Genomic DNA, 21,234 nt, shown 5'->3' with positions numbered 1-21,234 from the left:
TTGCACACTCCAAACAAACAAACAAACTAGCCAAAAAATATTAGCACTAATACCCATACAGTCGCTTGTCTCAATAACATTGGCCTAGATTTTTATAACCTTTTTTTTCAACCATGAATGATAAAGTGCACCTCCTATTATTATTACTAATGATATCTTGAACGTTGCTTATTATATCTTCCTTTGTTTTTTTTTTGCAAATCCAAAATATAACTCAGCCTGTAATCCTGATCTGTGAGTTTTGTGATCATTGCACTCTGACTGAAAACCCAAACTGGCTCTCAGCCATGCTGTGGCATCTCTTTCTCTCTACCTTTTCAAGCTTTTTTTAAGTTGACATATAAAGTTTAATAAAATTACTTGTTAAAAAAATTTTTGTTCTTTATTAAATGCATGATGTAAAAAAAGTCAATAAACAATCGTGTTAAATAATTAAAGATTTTTGTGAGAATCGAGCAGCCCCACTCAACACCTTTACCTGATGACAGGAAGGAAGCTAAAACCAAACTACACAAACACGGCAGGTTTGATGCCAACCTGCTGCTACTGTAGAGCGGTTTTGCTTCAACCAGTCTGTTTACAAACTGAGGGCCATGTGGGTTCAAGAGTGCATTTTGTTTGGGCGAAACTGGACATGCATAAATAAATATAAATATATAATTTTAAAGATTTTAATGTTTTCTTGGAAACCATCATTTCTTAATATTAAAACAGGAAAATCTTTTACACAAAAATAGCGAATGTATTTCATGGGGACTTAAACGATCAGGATACATGTGATTTATCGAAAGGTCCATATTAAGTGTCCATTAGAGATGAAAGTGAGGGCGATAATAACAGAGACAAGAAGGGGAAGAGGCATTTACAAAAAAAGGGAACAATCCAATCATTCCTTAAAAGCATCATAATAGTTAAAGTAATGAACACTGTTTCATCTCAACCCCTTCTATTTTCGGCTCTTGCACCAATGCGCTGCTCGTTCGGCGGGTGTCAGTTTCGGTGGGCTTTATCTCCGCGCATCTCCTTCGTTGCACGAGTAAAAAAAGAAGCAGCAAAAAATCGAAAGCGCAGATGTAAACAAAGGGGCACGAAGGTTCCTCACTGAAGCCACGCCTTTTCCTCCCCGATGCGGCCGTATGCAAATGACTCCGGGATCATTCCGACAAGTCACATGACCCCTGACCACAAGCATTCTCAGAACTCTTAGTCAATTTCCTCTTTCGCGGTATCAGCCTACTTTTGTTGTGACACACTGGGGCAGCGGATGCAGCGCGACTTCACCTCCAAAAAAAAAAAAATTGTGCTTTTTCATTTTCAAACAGCGTTTGACGTGTTTCTGGTGTTTCCATTTATTTGTGGAAATAAAAAAGAAGAAAAAAAACGCATTTTCATGCATTTCACGTCGATAATTGATGCCTTGCAACTATTTTTAGTCGTTACGTCAAGAAACCGCAAAAACTTAAATATATATCAATCTATCTTGTGTGTGTGGGATGAAAACGGAGATCTTTAAAAACGCACACACACTAACCTGCCAGGATGAACATTTTAATCTTTAAAGTTATTACAAAAATATGCACAATATTGTCTCATTCTGTTATGACGAAAAAGCTTAAATTAATTTTAAGTTTGGAATTTTTGACAAAATCTTGAAACAAATCTATGTAATTTTTTAAAATATTTTTTCAGATATTTCAACATATTTTTCTTTATTCCTCATCATGAATATAATAATACAAATAAAATGATTAATGATTAAAAGGACATTATTAAAATAAATACAAAATGATTCAGTTAACTCTTTATTTTAAATAAAATACAAACTAAATAAATTAATACATAATTTTTAACAGCTAAAAGATATTTAAAATATAAACCAAAGAAAAAAAGAAGTTATTTTTTATATTACATATTCTTTTATTAAATACTCTCAGTTCTTAGAATCTTGTTTTTTTTTTTTTATTATTTTTAATCCACCATCGTGCATAAACACGACACAGAGTCAGTCCTCTATTAGGAACATCTGCACACCCATAAACTCTGGGTAAATCGATCTCCTGGGATTTTCACACACATCAGTTTCTAGAGTCGGTGCGAAAAACAAAAAACATCCAGAGAGCGCTAGTTCTGCTGTCTGAGGAAACGCCTTGTACAAAAAATAAAATTAACACTCTTTATAACCAGGCTGAGCAGAAAAGCATCTCACGCTGCACGTCATAACAGGGAAAAAAAAAAAAAAAAAAAAAAAAAACACCAGGAGGCGAAATCTTTTCGTGAATCAGGAAAACGTTCCACAAGTCGTGCACGCTGCTCATGCCGCAAAACCACCGCTAGTTTTTATTCTGCTTCCAACATGAATGGAGATAATATTCTGCTGGCAGATCCACAATGTTTCGAAAACTCTCATCCACCTCAACGTGGAAGAAAACAAAAACAATACAAAAAAAGGAATTGTGACGTCTGTCTTTTCATCTTTTTTTTTTTGCCAAGTTTCGGCGTGAGCACAAAGGAATTCAGGACGAGGAAACAAAACCCAGTTTCTCTATTTAGACAATTTAGTAACAATTGAATAATGCTGTGGTGTGGTTACGCAAAAACAAATGGACTCTCATGATGAATTGTGGAAAATAAAACTAAACAATGGTTCCCTTTTTTTTTTTTGGTATTGAACCTTGCCTCTACTTTTAACATTGAAACTCATTGAAATCTGAACCGTTGATGATCTGGTTTCGAGCACGCCAAGAGAGTAAATTTAAAGAGGCTGAATTGTCACAGGTGTTTGACGAGGCACGAGAGCAGATGGTGCCGCAGGTAGAGCTGGCTGGCAGTCGCTGTGACGTTGGACAACGTGGAATTTCTGACTTCTTTCACTTCCCAGTATCTCTGCAACTGGGTATTTACACCACTCCACGTGTTTTTCTTTTCCATTCATACCGCTGAGGTGCGTGTGTGTGTGTATCGCTTGATGACTCAAGCTCGAGCTGAGCAGCGGGAGCTCTCAGGTTAAGGCAGGGACAACCCCCGTCGCTCCCCTCCCTGCAAAGCGGGACATTTACATGAATCTGACTCATCTGTGATCATAAACACCTGCCTTTGTTCTTTCCCGATTTCGACCTCGATTTGAATAGCAAATCATGAACCCAAGGGAGTCTCATGGGGGTTAGAGATGCCGCATGCTGCCCGAGGCTTTGCTCGCTCCGTGGTGTGTGTGTATGTGCACGGAAGGGGGGAGGGGGGGGGTGGGGGGTTGTAGGGGCCAACCGCAAGAGCTCAAACAGCCCTTTTTAAATATCTAAATTTAATACGAGGCAAAGAATCTTCCAGATTAGCAGTACAGGAAGAAAACCCCGACACTGTTTACAGCACGTAACCAAATAAAAAAAACATAAAATGGTGTGGGTGAAGGCGTCCTTGTGAAATTCCCCAAACAGGTCATAGTATACAGATGTACAAATGGTGAAGCGGGGTTCGTAATTAACGTCATTTCCAACGATATCCGTACACAGTCTACCTAAAGACAGAGAGGCAGTGGCACTTTACTCCTTGATAGTCTCCCACCTAGGGTTAGGGTTAGGGTTTTTCACCTTTAAAACCACAGTGCTTGCCATCTCTGTACCTTTTAAGCACAAATGCACAAATGTGCAGCATTCTGGGACTTTGCAGGATTTTTTTTTTTTTTTTTTTTATGTTTTAATTAAGTTTTATTTTCTGGAGCTCACAGTGAAACATTTCCTCCTGACTAATAATGCTAAGTTCTCAGACTCGTGCACCATGATCTTTAACGTTTTATTAGAAACCTGACCTCAATTCGTAACAGTAAGTTAGAACCCCGATGACCTTTTACTAGCATCGGCGTCCGATGATGAGAAAGCTGAACTAAAAGAGGAAGGAGAAGCAGCAGCGCGGTGTGACACGACTACACAGAAATGCACACACAAGCAGATAGGCTTCGCTGGAAAGAAAGTGAAGGGGCCAAGTTCGATTTAGCAGAAACAGGAACCACATGCGCGCCTTCATTGATGAGGGCCTGAGATAGCATCGCGCTGCTAACCACCGAGCGCCCTTCTAAGAAAGGGGCGGGTGCTGGTGTAAGGCGCCGGGCCGTGTCACGTCGGCCCGCCTCTTCAGACCTGCGCGTCTACGATAAGCTTTATCCCTCCAGAACACGGGCCTCCGACCGCGTCACGGCATAGTGGGAGTCTGTTCTTCAGAAGGATACGCCGCTGATATGTACTCATCGCGCACTCATTCAGGTGTTTGAGCGTCATAACGTAGGCCGCGCTGAAATTTCTGCGGAAAAGAGATAAGAATTCGAGAGAAGTTGTCTTCGCTGCTCTAGGTTAGAAGAAAATCACTTTATATGCGTTTCGCTATTGCGAACTTCTAAACCATTCACAATTCGGGTAAATTCTCGAATCTGACTGCTGAGGTGTCGATTAATCTTCTGTGACAGCAAATGGAGACAGAGAGCAGCATCCATCTCCAACTCAAATCACAGATTGTGTCCATAAGTATTTGGACACAATTCTTTCCCTCTACATCACCAAACTTAAAATATCAAGATGTTATCCGAGTGTAAACGCTCGGCTTCAATTCAAGAGGTTTGACACGAGTGTCACATTAGGGATAAAACCTCCTTCCGAAATGTTGGAAGGATGAAGAATATAACCAAGGAACGGAAGGGCTCATGCTCCAAATCTTACCACATCATCTGTTGATCATTAAAGCAGTGTTAGGGCATGGACATGTGTGGCTGCCAGTGGAAATGGGTCACTGGTGTTTATTGATGATGCAACAGCTGATAGAAGCAGCAGGATGAATTCTGAACTGTATAGATCTCTACTTTCCGCTGATATTCAGTCAAATGCAGCAAAACTGATACAACAGCGCATCACAGAATGGATAAGGTATAATGGTAATGGGTTCTAATGTCAAATGTACAAGACAAAGAAATGGAATGTTCTTAAATACCCGAGTTGGTCACCTGACATCAACCCAACCGAGCTGCTTTTCCCACAAGCACGAGGCGACTGAAGGCAGGTTGCAGTAAAGACCTGGCAAAAGCAGCGCAAGCAGCGTGTTGTCCGTGGGTTCAGTCATTAGAACAACTATAAAATCAATCCATCATGAAGATGTGTACAGCAGATGAGTAAATAACAAATGCTAAAAAAAAAAAAAAAATTTAAATAACTATAATGGTTGATATGGTGAAGGTTAACATTAATTTAGACGTTAATTCAGAATTTATTCATTTACAGTAGGAGTTTCCAGTTTCAGTGAGAAGTAAAAAGAAGCGTTTTTTTTTTAAGTGGAAAAATCACCAGGATGGAGGGGTTTGTACTTTTTTTCCACATAATTTTAAACGAAAAAAGAGAAACAGGAACCTCTTGCTTCACAGATGTTTCCGAACACAGAAAGTGACCTTAAACGGATTAAACACGTACAAATCGTCCTTTAATAAATAAAAGAAACTAATGCATATTTTGCAATATTCTGTGGTATAAAATAAAGATACAAATGAGATTATACATATAAATAAATAAATAAATAAATAAACATACATATGTAATCAAACTAAATCACTAAACAAATAAAGCAAAAAAAGGGATAAACAAGATGAAGAAGAAATTAAATTGAAGAGAAGAAAAAAAATTATAGAAAAAATTAATAATAAAAAATAAAACAGATAAAATAAATAAATTAATTAAAAAGAAAAAAACAACAAAAAAGAGAACAAAATTACCATGAACTAAGGGAAAACCCTAAAAAAGCATAATATAAATAAGGAGGAAAAACAAAACAAATGTACAAAAAAAAAAAGAAAAAGAAAAGAAAAACAGAATTAGGAAAAAAATGCATCAAAAAGAAAAGTCAAGCAGCGGATCAAGCAAATAGAAATAATTTCCATAAACATAAAAAGTGTTGTTTTTTTTTTTTAAAAGAAATGGAAACAATAAGTCAGGAAGATCGAGAGTAAGAAAAACAAAGAAAAAGTGTGTGGGGGGCGTCCCGCGTTTTAAGGGTGTTAAATCAGTTTTAGAGTTAATCATTTCCCTAGAACTGCACAGCACGCTGTTTTATTTCTTGTACAGCACAATAGAATAATTCAGCAACAGCAACAAGTCAAGCCTTATGTAAGTGGATTGCACTACTTTAACTGGTTTGATACCAAACTCCACAAGAATCTCAATACATTTATTTAATCGTTTAGATTCTTGTGGAGTCCCGTAAAAACCGTTATAGTGGCTCAAATGCCAGTTTGTTTCCTGCTGCACCTGACTGTGGTTTAAAACTAAACCCTTCCATCACCCTGCTAACTGATCCGCTGTTGCCGTTAGCCTGAGCAGTAACATTCTCATGATGAGGTTATTCTGTAAGTTTTTACTCTCAACACAGGACGTGTGTGTGTGTTTGTTACATCAGTGTGGGATTTTCTGTCCCTGTGGTTCAGACAGAATATCATCTCTCCAGGTCAAAGGTCACTCGCTCTGCCCCCACACCGCCACTTCAATAACGCCTGGCCGGAGTTTTCCACCTCAGACCGGCCAGAGCAGGAGTTAGACAACACAAACACTTGCCCAATACACACAGAACAAAAGCTGATCAATTCCTCTTACGCACCACACCGTGAGCTCGGAGCTCCTGCTGAGGAGACACACATTCCTTACCTGCTCAGTCTCAGCCTAAGGAGACAGCGCATCCTAAAGCTAGAACATTCTAGAGACACAGAAAAGAAAGGACTTAAAGGAAGAGAGAAAGAAAGTCACAAAAAGGAGTAAAAGAAATTTAAGAACAATAGGAGATAAAAAAAATAAAATAAATAAAAAAAAATATATATATACATACACATATATATATATATATATATATATATATATATATATATATATATATATACATACACACACACACACAGGAAAAAATCCTAAAAGAACAGAGATAAAAATCAATCAGCCAGAAAAAAAAACAACAACAACAAAGTCATAAAAATAAAAGAAATAAGAAAAACAAAAATCAAAGAGGAAACTGAAATAGGTAAAAAATAAAAAAATAAAAGAAAAATAAATACAAAAATAAAGGAAAGAAAAAAGGAAAACAAGCAAAAAAAAATTAACAGCAAATAACTATATAATTATATGATAAATTTACCAAAATGAAAAAAGTAAAGAAACTAAATTATGAACAAAAAAAAAAAAGAATATATAGAAGAATTAATAGACATGATGAGAAGAAAATCAAAAAGAAAAAAAAAAGAAAATTACACAAAAAATGGGAACTAAAGGAGAGCAAAAAGAAGAAGGAAAGAAAAAAACCCAAATGAAATAAAAAGGCAAAAAAAGTTGTATGAAATTGATTGTGGTTTGCTGATGTAATGTGATGAAGGCACAAAGCCAAGTTGTAGTGCTTGGCTGCTGAGGTTCACCCCCCCCAAACACACACACAGTCCACATGTCTGTACACAATCACACACGCAGCCTGGACGTGATGCCCAGCAGGTCAGGTCAGTCTTTCACCCACGCTGCCCTCCTCGCCTCAGTTTAGAGGATTTACACAGATTTGTGTCTCTTGTTAGTGAAAATGTGTATGAGAGACATTGTAAAAAAAAAAAAAAAAAAAAATTGAATAAAAACTCCTGCTGTTAAAAACATCACCCATTAGAAAAGCTGGAGGAACAGATTTTTCTCCGAGTCTTAGTCCATTTAACGTTATTTCCTCATGCCACACAGATTGTTCCCTCTCTACCTCACCCTCAGCGATTCAGGTTCTCATGAAAAAAAATTAACAACACACCTTTAAAAATTAATCATTAATCAGTACTAATAACAGTCTATTCCTAAAAGACAACTCATAGCGACGGCTTGCTAAACTAGGTAACCAGATCGGTCTTGAATGACCGAGGCTGCAGTCTAGGTAAAAAGTCAAACCTTTATTTCATCCGTTCATCGCTGGTCTTGCGCAACAACGAGTAGAAATAATACTGTGGAAAAGTTTAAGAGATCGGACTAAAGTGGGCGAAAGGTACCAGACGCGTATATCACAATCTCTGTTCTTGTGCTGAAAGGCTGCAGACAACACCAGAGGTTCCTGGGTTAGATAACCGTCTCTCCTCAGTTGCGTCACTCCAAACTTGCCTCTGGAAGACGAACATCAGTAGCTTCATGCCAAGAAGTTTCCTCGGCTGAGCAGTTGCACAAAGACCCAAGTGTGACTATGTGCAATACCAAGGGTCAGCCAGAGAGGTGTAAAGCACAAAGTCACTGCTCTTTGGAAGGATAAATCACAATTTATCATCAGGCAGTCTGATGGATGGGATAAAGGTCTTGTGCTGCTTTTCAGGAATCGAGGCCCTACTACACTATGACATTTTTGACAGTTGTACATCGTACACAAAGTGAGGTCCATCAAGACCTGGTTGTAGTCCAGTGTAGAAGACTTTGACAGACCCGACTTCACTTTTAGATAAACTATGACAAAGCCGCCGCTGCCGCACTCCAAAATCTCGTGCCAAGCCATCTCAGAAAACTCACAGCTCATGGTTTGGGAATGGGATGTCCAACAAGCTCATGTACAAGTAGGTGTGATGGTTTGGGGACCATTCAGTGCATCATAAGGTTTCTCCCCCTGGTTCTCTGGTTTCCTTTCACCTCCCAAAACCATGCCCGTAACTCCTAGGTGTAATTGTATACTAAGTGAGGGTAGGATAAGACTCCAGTTCTACCATGACCATGGTTTGGATTTTTCGCTTCCTGATAATGAGTGAATGATTAAATGAATGCTCTATCCAGAGAAATTAATAGATAAGCAGTTGCTTAAAGCTAATTTGAACCCTTTGTTTTATTTCTTTCTAATACAGTAGTGTTAAATATTCAAAACTTGTGAATATTACACCCGTAAAGAGATCTCTGGTTTCTGCTACGACGATAATTCTAATGCTGCTGCTACCTACCTTTGTTTACATACCGCACAACTCACTTTAAGTTTAATTTATTAATATATGCATCCATCCAGATCGCCTCATTCTACTTTCTTTTGGATATTAAGTATTCCTTTTTCCTCACTTCGCTAAATTTATTTACAAATATTTTATACTGATGTTTATTCAAGCTTGTTGCAGTAACGGACAAATTTATCATAATTCTAACAGTTTTATTTTATGATATTTTATTCGGTAGTTGATTAAAAAAAAACTATTCTGCATGCCTTAAATTGCCCCATGAAGACAAATAAAGTTTTTTGATATGACTTGATAGTGTAACCCTGCTGGTTTATTTATTTATTTTATTTTTTTTAGAAAATGTAAAAATGCAATACAGTTTTAAAATGTAGTGATTCACAAGAGATTTCTCTTAAAAGATTTCAGTTCAGAAACAGGTTTAATTTGTGACCATATCTGGCCAAACCTCTTATTTCCACAGCAGGGACACCTCGTCTGTGGTCACATGGGCAGTTTTGCATCTGTTCTTTGGCGAGCACTTTAGTCTGTGTAGCCATACAGGGCTAACACGGTGCTACCAGGGTAACCACTGTGACCTAGAGACCAGAGTAAAATAAATCCGCTCCAATGTGTGTATACAACTCCTGCCTAATTTTCGCATCATTCTGTCACTCTCTCCACAACTACAGCCTGAAGTTCCTGACATTAGCCTCAACTTGCCTCGACTTGCCGACGACACAATCATTACCCTAACAAGTGCGTCAGAACAAAGAATGCATTCGAGATTAAGATGCGGTCGCGTGTCTCTGAATTCCACCCTTATCTAATACTCGGCACAGATTGTATAGTACACATCACACTGGTGAAGCTGTTATCAAACACACATCGTCATGCGCCTCTTCATGTGAACAGATCAATATGATGTGGAATTTTCACCTGACTCTGGCATGCCTTCAAACTTTTTTTATGCGCGTGTGTGTGTGCCAATTGTGGTTGGAGTAGACCACGCTGCACACATGCACACTGGGGGTGAGACTCAATTACATCATGCGCAGCCAAATCTGTTCAATTCTCCAAAAATTCCTGCCTGTATTCCATATTAGACATGCTTGATTTGTACTCTGCCCAGGAACGACTACTCCTCCCTTCCCCAATACACTGCTGAACTGCATTGACGTTATGTGTAAACTCTTCTCAGGTAAACTTACGAATTTCTGCTCTCCAATACAGCAGGTGGCGATTGTGAGCCGCCGTTAAACACAAAAGAAGCAAAGAACGAGGAATATCTCGTTCCATATCTGATTCAATTGGATCTTGATTGCCAGAGTAGGACGTATCGCTCTCAAAGCGACCTTTTCCAGTAGACTCTTGGGACACGGTTCCCAAATGGGGAACGATTGTGTTCTTACTGATCAAAACGAACCAGGCTTTGGAGGGAAATGTGTTCTCGGGAGATTATATGGAGGCAATAATGTGAAAACACACTAAATTAGAAGTCGGTGTGGTTTAATACCAATTCTTCTGGATCTAACAATTTGCCTACGTCACTCCAGTTTAGAATTAGTATCGACTAGAGATGCGTGAAGAACGCAGATATAAAGCTCTCAAACACGCGTTCAAACATGAACTTTCAGATGTGGCTCGAATTGTATAAATAATCAACCTCAGCAGCGACCTCATTTCTTCTCTCGTCTGTACCAACCCCTCAGCATTCAACATAAGAATACTAATCACCCCATAATCACCTGTCATCATCTGCACCCGTTTCTCACTGGTCCATGCTTTAATTTTTTATTCTTTTTATGATTCATAGATCACTGCTCATCATCTCAAATGTTTCTTAGGCATGGAGGAACTCCTGCAATGCACATGTTAGCGTTTTCCCAGCTCCCAACACAACCGAGTTAACTAATCAGCTTATTAACAGCCTTTCCTAAATTGAAGCAGGTGTGATCACACAACAGGAAAAAAATATTAAAATGTACAGGACAGCAGGTCCTCCAGGACAAGGGCTGCGAAACTGTGGCAGTTTGTGAGTCATTGTACAGAAATGTAATTACAGCTAAAAAGTTAATTATCTCAAGTTGTACCAAACAGAAGGTGTTGATCAGTTCTCTGTAATAATTATTAATTATGGTTCTAATAACTAAGCAACCCTTACGGCAGATACGCCACTAATGTAAAGCCCAATAATAAACTGATTAAGTTTTTCAAAACATTTAACAAGGAAATACTTTAAACTGAGTATACTGTAAGATCATGTGATTTATACATATTTTCTCACATTTCATACACTTTTCCCTAATCTGCTTTTGATTCTATAAAGCAATAATGACCATTATTATATATATATATATATATATATACACACACAGAGTTTGATATTTTGCAACTTGGGAAAGTCTTCAGGACATTTGCTCGAAGTAGAAATAAATAAAATGCATGTCCAGTCCTTCTCTTTTGAAATAAATTAAATTAAACTTCTAATCAAATTTGGCTTAAAAATTAACAAGTGATGTACTGTAATATTATCCAGTAAAATCTACTTCATTAAATCAGCCTCAAATGTCATCAAGTAAACAAATAAATACCTGAATTAATAAATAAACAAACATTTAAATATCAATTTAAAGTAACGAAAAATACTTTCAAATATTTTAAGGGTCAATTCCAAATGTTCTTTATTTAAAGAAAATGTATTTTTCTTTCTACTTATAATTATTATTTTGAAAAATCATTATATTTTATTAAATATCGCCACATTCCAGCCTCCACTCTGTGGTCAAGACATTGTTGAATTTTCATTATAAAAAACAAAAACCTGATCCTGATAAAACTATCTAATAAAAGACTATTTAAGTACAAAGTTACCTAAATTAACGTACCAGAGAGAAGGAGGTTCCTGAGTCTTTTCCTCTTAGTGTCAAAGGACTGAACAACGTCATTCACAAAGAGCTGCATTTGAGTATGGAAATGTCCAAACGTCCGGAGTAAATAGCTAGCAGTCTTGGCTGGACTCACGTCTTAACATTATTACGACATTATTAACCCTAGGAATATAAAAAACAAAAAACAAAACAAAACATGGTCTGCCTTTAAAAAGGCTGGATTTTTGGACAGTCTGAGCGAGGACCGTTGCAGAGACGAATAAATAGGAATCTTAAAATCTCCCTTTCGATCTTTAATAGAATTATAGTTTCGTTTATAGTTCAGTAAAACATTAGCGGAGTCACAACCTGCTCGACCCATCATAGCAAAATTTTGCTATTTTTTAAATGAATATTAATACAACGCGTGTGTTTACTTCTTGCGTATTACGTGCATTCTTTTACTTTCCGATTAGAAAGTTTCTGAAATCTGACTAAGCTAACTAACTTTAATGTCCTACGCAAGCGAAAGATTTTATTTTTTTATTGCAATCAATTCTTCTCTTAGTCCGAACAATTTCTCGAACCCTTAATAAGTGCAAGCCAAATTGGTGATTCCAAGTTCACGAACGGTATCCGATTAGCGACATGCACCCTTCCTGTGCTTAAACACCTGCGATTATTTACCGCAACAGATAATCTAACATCTTCACTTTGCCAGCGAGTCAATCAGCTTGTTTGTGCAGGAAACGGTTTTCTCCATATAGGACTTTATGCACGACGGCGGAGCTGTGCAAATGAGCTCATGGGTGAACAAGTGGCCAATTGTAGGTGTCATGTAGATGTTCTTTATTTCTGAGTTGTGAGAGGAAATAGACTAGGGGATTTTATAAAGAGAATTGAAATGAGACATAATATTTTCAGACTCTGAGCACTTTCTACTTCCAACCTCAGTGGTTCAATTGTGTAGGGTTGGGAAAAAAAAAAAATTATATATATACAAACACACACACACGTCTCTATACACGTCAATGTGGAGGAACATCATTTAAATAAATAAATAAAAGCTAAGTGGTACAGCCTACTATTATAGCTATATCATATATAATAATTTAAAAACACTGAAAAATGATGGTGTAAATAAAAAACAGGAAATTTAACCGTTTTGGAGCATCCTAAATTTAAATATTTATAAAATATTCAAACCAAATCGGTTTGGAGCTACAAATAGGGATGGAATCGACACTCAAACTTTCCAGGTTGGAATTACAAACAACAGGACGGTTTAAATTCGACTCCTACATAGAGTTCGGAAACTTCCCACAACAAATGAGTCACTTCTGGAGAAAAGCAGCGGGAGAGAAACCCCAGCCACCTCCTCGCTTTTGCCCTCAACTTGCACCAGGTCACGGCATCTGCCCTCGCGTCAAAACAGCGGAGGCAGACTGGGAGTGGAATGTCTCTGGTGGAATGCCGTTTGCATACGGCGGAAATTTTCATATGCAGGACGACACGCCCACGTCTGCAGTGTCTGTCGTCGCGTGTGTACGAGTGCACGTGAGCGTGCCAGTCTCGAGTCGGGTCAACCCACATCCTGGCATTGCTCGTTATTCCTGTCATACCTGAGCTGGAGTGCAAGAACAACTGGGTGAGATTCTCAAAAGGAAAAAAAAATTCTTTTTTTTTCTTAAAAAAAACCCTGCTGACTTAAAAAGAAGAAAAGGCACTCGGACTTCCGTGACCTGAGGTTGAACATTACAAAGATGAAACAAATAAAAAGCAGAAACGTTCACCGAGCATAAAACAAACATCCCCTTGTTTAAAAACATCACACCTTCGTAACAAAGCGGTTTAAAAAAATTAAGCCTCAACATTTTCATCTAGATATAGCAGGAACAATATCAGACGCTCACCATACCATACTCACAATAAGTCTCAAAATTATTATTATGCAACAAGTCACACTGCAAAGCAAAAAAATGTTATGACTCAATCCTCATTTTAAATTAAATGCCATTTTTGACCGTTTCTCTCTCTCTCCAGGTAGAAAGTTTTCTCAGTACTCCTTAGCCATGTCTGGACTGCCTGTCTAATTTACATCCGGCCTCCCAAGAAATGACCCAAACGTATGAAAATAGCTTTGGAACGAGGTCAGGACTGTACAGGTCCTGTAACGTGCAAGTGGTGCTGGTGAACGATTGTGTGTACAGTTCACACAATTTATCCGTCAGTTTTCAAGGATCAGCTGCTGAAAGTTCTCATCGTACTCATGTACTGTGCTTGAAGTCTTCTGTAAATGGCTGCAAACGGAAATTTCATCACACTTGAACGCCCCTCGTGTGATTGTATGTATATCCAAAGACACATACAAAAACCACATCTAGACACCACGGTATGTTATTTAAAATGCCAATTTGCTGTTTCCCTAAATCTAGTCTCGGTAATTTCTGACACTTGACTTATTTATTTATTTCCACAAAGCCCTAAATAAAAACACAGATAAACAAATCCTGAAGCCCTGACCATGAACTATTATCATGTCAGAAGCTCAGCACATTTCAATCCTGTTTATAAAACCTCTATCGAAAACAGAACGTCTGACTGAAAGTGAAGGACTGCTCGTGATGAACATGACAGCCACACACACACAAAAACACAAACACACACCCGGATGTTTTCATTCCATTGTGCTGAGTCCTGCTGGGAAGCGTACATGCTTTTGTAGAAAATGTCTGGCTGGCAGAGCCTGTTTCTCCTTACTGTTCCATTTACTGAAGAACGTCAAAGTGTTTAATTACAGACAGAGAAACAAAAAACAAAATAACAAAAAAATAAACCCAACATAACAAAAACAAGGGGGGGGTTGGATCCTTAAAGATGCTGATCACGCATTATACACGGATTAAGTTCTTTTCTGTAACTGTAACTCTAAGTGGAAAAGGATTGCCATGTGATCTCGCACCCTGAGCCTGGCAGGATCGATAGGATGCAGCTGCGAGGGTAGGATTGCGGATTGCTCAAAAAGATACCGAAATTCTCTGGTTCACTTCACAGCCGGGGGTAAACGAGTTCAGGACACGGTGTTGGAGAACGCGCGTTAACGGGAAGCTGAGGGATGAAAAGACATCCGATTACGGTGCCGATAAAACTAGGACGCATCTGAAAGGCATTGCAGTGCCTCAGGTAACTGATGACTATCGGATCCCTGGCTGATTAGGAACAGGTGCTTGGCAAGTGAAATCCACAAGCAGGCGGCCTGGATGAGTCGAACGCACACAATTTAAGAACTTCTTGAGTGTAACAGCTCGTCTAACACACACACACACACCTGTCGGTAGTTTATACTAATCCAATCCAGGAAAAAAAAAAAAAAACAATGACTTGAGGGGAAAAAAGTGCTGTTTCATTCTGAGAAAAGGTTCATCAGGTTGTTTAACTTATACAACACTGTCTGTCATTCACCGTCTATTAACAGCTCGACAGTAAACTTGTATAATTAGTTTATATTTAAAATTCTGCTGTCATAATTATTCCTGCGAGTTTGGGCCCCGGGCGTGGCACAGGGCCCCTCACATGAGATTTTGCTGCATAGCTCATACACGCTTGCACGTATGCACACAAAACTCTGTAGACATTTAAAGCTCATTGAGCTGAACAACTTTCGCATTGCATTTCATGGGCTCTTCTCAACAGGAACTCAGTTCTTTTGGGTTGGCTGCAAAACACACCCGACGGATTTTAATGTACTTCTCCCAGGGCTTTTATACGATCGTCACCTTACCGGGCCTGTGAGATCTAAAGACATTGAGGATTGCGGAGGTATTTTTGATATCTCAAACGGGTCAGCCATGATGACGCCGTAAACTTATTCTGAAAAGTGGTTAATACTTTCGAGTGACATCACCGTTTGAAGGGATAAATGGTACAAGATATAACTGGAGGTCTAAAATCATGCCATAAAGGCTATGTCCCCTTCAAATGCACGTGCCCAGTGTGGCCACTGTCTTTCTGGTGCACAAGGGTGGCGAGGGCGCAGGGTGCATGGGCCCACTTACCTTGCTTGCAACTATATTTACATTTATAATAGAGATGCAGCAGTCAATCAGTCAGTGTCCGGAATTGGCTGGTTTTGAGTTTTGCAAGTAAAGAAATCTCAAACTCACCCACTACACACGCCAACACCAGTCGCAAAAGAGTTATGAATCAAGTTTGTTTAGAAATAATAATTATGCCGGATGACAGGGACAGCTTTTTGATTAATTTCATTTCAAGTTAAATGTTAAACTCTTGTTTTTAAAATGAGTTTGTATTGTCTAAATGCTGCGTTTGGTTTTAAGTGAGAAAACTAACGATATAAAGAACGGAATACATTTAATTACTCGTGTTTACTTTAGTTGTGAAACTGTTGAATAAAACTATGGTATAAAACGTTCGAGTTAGGACTCAATTTTTAATTTTTTTATTTTTTAAGATTTAAGGTCTTAAAATTGTACCAAAATCTGAAAATATAGAAAAAGGATTGGAATATTTATTAGATCACGATACTTAAAGAATCGTAATATAATTCGTATCAGCACCTAGATATCGTGATGATATCATATCAGGTCGTGACTGGGTGAAGTGTTTAATCTGCCAGAAATACAACAGAAGAGGTTTATCTTCAAATTTTAGATTTGGTTCGTCTTTTCAACAAATCCTGCCATCTTCCATACGATCGGTTACAAGAATTCAGTCCCTGATTAGCTGAGCTTCACTGTGTGTGAAAGGCAAGCCGATCTGCACAAGTTCCTCTGCAACAAACTGAGCAGATAAAACTCTGAAGTACAGACTGGTGTGAGAGAGAGAGAGAGAGAGAGAGAGAGAGAGAGACGTTCTTACTGAGTTATGATGTAAGGCAAACTTACACAAAATAAATATATTTACTCCAACCAGAGGGATGATTTGATTAAGTGATTACTCAGATAATATTCCTAATGAACAGATCTATCAAAGGTTTGCGCCCCCTCATTCGGTTTAGGCCGAATTACGCCAATCTGTTATACGACACGTTTTTAATCTGCCTGAGCTATTATTTAATCTATTAACAGAATATTAGTATATTATTAAGAAATACACAGTAGGCGCATGACAACATCTGCTGTTTTGTTTAAGAATGTAGGAAGAGAAACTCATGTAAAGTTTGGTATTAAACGGGTATTATATTGGTATTAAAGTCATAAGACCACATGAGCATTTCTCCTACAGTATTAAAAAAAAATTCTGTCCATGTGAAAACGTAAAAACACGCTGTCAAATAGTGATCTATAACCCTAAGCAAAGCGCAGGTCATATTGATGTACTGATTATGTCGCACACATACGGACCAAATTATTATTATTTTTTAAATACCAGCGTAGGGGAAAGGGGGATGATCAAGTAGATAATCATGTTTATTACACCAGCGTCTGGACTTCACACAACTGAGAAAGTATTAGCGCGGTGAAGACCAAATATAGTCTCCTGATATGCGGCTGTCTCTCAGTATATTTACGTGCACAGTTAAGTTAAGCTACGGTTTTGGTTCGTCTAGACCATTGAAACGTGTTTCTGGGTCCGCTGTGATGGATGACGATGCGGCTCCTTTCGGCCTGTTAGTATCGCATTCCCGATTGACATAGTACATCACCTACTAAACACTCGACAAACAAGTTAGTTAGCAGCTCAAAAATTTATTGTGTGGTTTGGAGTTGAGCCGCTCCTGCACAACTGCAACGGGAATTGTATTTTGTACATGCTATACGCTTCGCTTTTTATACAAACACTACCCTTTGTGTTTATGGTGCTTCCCAAAGGCAGACATCACCGCCGTATCGTTAGCGGCTTCATCCGCTCCGTTAAGCATTTTGTAATCGACATCTGCATCAAAGCTAGGGACAGGGACTGTGGAGCATGTGCAGAGCGCCTGGTCCGGTTGTTATACACTGCATGTGCAGGAGAACTCAACTCCAAACCACGTGTGTTAGTCCGACTTTGAGACCTTAGTACGACCTCATTCATTAGTCCGGTTTGAGTCAGATTAACACGCGGTCATGTAAATCTGCTGACTGATTGTGAATCTACCCAGACAGAAATCAGCTTCTTGCTTCTTCGTAGCGTTCTGCTCAAGCTGCTATGCTTAATTACTCAAAAACCTTAAATAACCTCAATTTGGTTAAGGGCTGATAATCCGATGGGTGTTCTGGAAACGAAACCGTTCCCTGATTAATACATTACATGTTTAAAGGACTTATCCATGATAGTGCACTTATAGCAGATCAAAAAGAAAAAAAACAAAAAGAAGAAAATCAAAAAGAAGAAAAAAAAAAGAAGGCAAGCAGATCCCATCCATGCACAGCTGAGAGGAGAGTGCTGGAAGCGAGGGTTGGTCCCTACAGCCGCTCCGACAGCCTTTTCCCACGCCTCCGAAACATGAGTTCGCATTCCAAAAGTAGCCCCATTTACATAACAGGGTGCCTGGAGCTTTCATATCTGCAGTGTAGAAGAGCAGTTGAACAGTCTCTGTCATTAAAGCTTTCTCCAAATGTGTCTGGTTTCTTATAGATGCTCACGGTTTCTTTAAAAAGCTCGAGCTCTTTTTCACACCTGAGCGTTTGCCCGACCTGAAGAAACCATCGCTAAACCGCGAAAGGGTTTCTCGAGTGTAAGAGCAAAACTGAAACCGCACATAGGCTTTCTCACTATCTCTAACACAGAGCAGAGCAGGTGTAGGTGCGAACGTGGCGAAAAAGAAGAGGGTCTGCAGAGCGAATCGTCTACAGTCCGCTACCTTGCTGAGAAACACGCGGTCAGAGGAGGAATGACCCGTCCGTCTGATGACATTAAAATGGAAAGCGGGCCGGCGTCATCGTTTTTAATCGTCCTTAAACAAATACATTATTCTGACCACGACTGTGGAAAAAAGAAAAAAAAAATCCTCCTAATCGCAATTAAAGCCGTTTATTTATTAGAGTTGCCCGGAACGGCGTGTTAGGTCGAGGCATCCTGACGCAAGCGACCTGAAAGTGACCCCGCTCTTAAAGCGACATGCAAAACCCTGTGTACACAATCAACCGCTGCTGCTCTCCTCAGAGCCGGGCACTCACTCTGCATTACGTAATCGACTCGCCATGGAGGAGAAGGAACCTGCACGGCCGTGCTACAAAAGTATAAAAATTTGTATCTCTCATGGCTTTTTGGTCCATCGTGCTTCCGTACCCGATGGACCTGAAACGAAGCGATCGAGCCGCGCTTAAAGTGAAGAGGTTCAGCTTTAATTCAAAAGCTTTCACGTAATTTGTGTTCCCGGTGCTTTGCATCTTACAAGCAGAGGTAAACCGTCCTGTATTGAAGTTTATGAAGGCGTCGCTTGTTTGAAGACTTTGATGATGACACACCCACCTCCTGCAGAGTGTTCTTGGCTCTTGACTGAGTTGTTGCTCACCTTGGAAAAGATGCCGTCCCGTCGACCTTCTGGTGCTTATCCAGGCCTTTCCGAACTCTTGAGTTCACGAGCGCATGCCTACTTTTTAGTACTGCACTAATGTTTGATATCTTTACAATAAATCTTTCTTTTTTTTTTGTTTGCATCAGCACATTTCTTTGGACTGCACGTTCACAGCTCCCAAAATGGAAATTCCAACAATTTGTCACGAGACAATGCCGAACCAGTCCATCAACTTCGTCACCATTTCGTTGCCCCAATACTTATGAGCCTGTGAAAATGTAATGCTGAATTGTAATGCTTGTAATTTTTCCAATATTTTTGCACATTTTTTTATAAGAATAATGTTGCTGGCTGCGTGCTGGAGGATTAATCGCTTATATTCAGAAAAAAGAAGCAAATTATTTGAATATATTTGTTATTTTTAATTATTACTGCAAATATAGTCAGACTAAAGAAAAGTCAGGGAGCTTAAGCACACTGTTTTTGGCACAATCCATTGGCGTTATGCCTGTATTTTTTATAAAGGCATCGGATCACTGGGTCTTTAAATTCGTTACGGCGCAGACTGTTACATACCGAGTGCTCTTCCCAATTTATCCCTGATCGAGACTCAAACCCTACTATTAAGTTGAACGATTTAAAAGGTTAAACTTAAACATCGACTCTACATAAACTGTGACGAACGCCACGATACACGTTTGTCGGTCACCCGTTGCGAGAGCCGGCGTCAGATTTTTTTTTTTTTTAGCTGTAATGATGCATGTTTCTGAGCTCTTATCACTTTGTAAAATTTTAACTTCGATTTTTTTATTGTGTATTTAAAGTCTTTAAAAAAAACCCGGCACCATTACCATTCTGAGAATGGGGGGGGGGGGGGGGGGGGGGGGCGAATTTGAAGAAAAAACCCCACCACACACAGATAGACACACACACACCATCACACAAAAACCGCAGGGCCTGTGGTGAGTAATGCTGGTAAATGAGACCCTCATTGCTGGTAATTGCAGCAGACATGAGGAAGACAGAAATGTCCAGTTTTCGCTCTGTGTGTTTTACCGCCAACCGGGGAAACAACACGAGGCGGTCGGATCGGTACGACACCTGAGGCGCAGGAATGCGACGCTGCACTGAGTCGAGCAGCGAACAGAGAGACGACATGTAGGTCAATGCCATTAACCTCAGCTAACCCGGGCAGGGAGGAGCTAAAGGTCAACAAAAAAAGAAGAAAAAAAAACCTGTGTGTGTGCGCGCGCGCTTTTACACTTGTTTTGTCAGAAAGATTAATCTATGAAATTATTAATTAATTTACATAAGAAAGCATTTCAGAACAATATTTATATCATAATCAGAATGTAAACTTTTGAAATGAGGTCATGTTGTACTTTGCTAAATGCTTGAATCTGATTGGTTCGATATTTCTACAGTAACAGCTCATACAGAAAAGATGGATATGGCTGGATTAAAGAGAATATTTATATATACACCGATATACAGATACGCACACACACACACACACACAATCAGCCAAAAAAAATGTATACACTTCAAAAAAAGTATATTCAAATAATATGTATATTCATATATGATATTAATCTAATATTAATAATATATCACAACAATACCATATAAGGATACCAAATAAATAATTATAGCAATAAATGTATTATTAAAATATTTATACAACAGTTGTCCTTTTCATGAAAGGCTGACTCTGTGTATATATATATATATATATATATATATATATATATATATATATGAGAGAGAGAGAGAGAGAGAGAGATATCACCCAATACAATAACATCAATTTGGATTGCGATTCTGTATGTATCATGATTTTATATGAACTTTTTTCAGATGTTGTTAAAATTATAAACAAACTTAATGACTCCCACAACGTATGATATGTATTATATATATATAAATTATTTATATATCTGTAAACCAGTCTTAAGTGTCAGTGCTTTGCG

General features: G+C 38.7%; 1 protein-coding gene across 3 annotated transcripts in view; it reads right to left on the bottom strand.

Moving 5' to 3' along the window:
- Positions 1-21,234, bottom strand: part of otud5a (OTU deubiquitinase 5a) — a 45,989-nt gene that overhangs the window by 14,621 nt on the left and 10,134 nt on the right. The gene's annotated exons all lie outside the window — the stretch shown is intronic.

The sequence above is a fragment of the Clarias gariepinus genome, chromosome 9 (assembly GCF_024256425.1).
Source record: "Clarias gariepinus isolate MV-2021 ecotype Netherlands chromosome 9, CGAR_prim_01v2, whole genome shotgun sequence".
NCBI classification, from domain to species: Eukaryota; Metazoa; Chordata; class Actinopteri; order Siluriformes; family Clariidae; genus Clarias; species Clarias gariepinus.
This window is presented reverse-complemented; position numbering and strand designations above follow the sequence as displayed.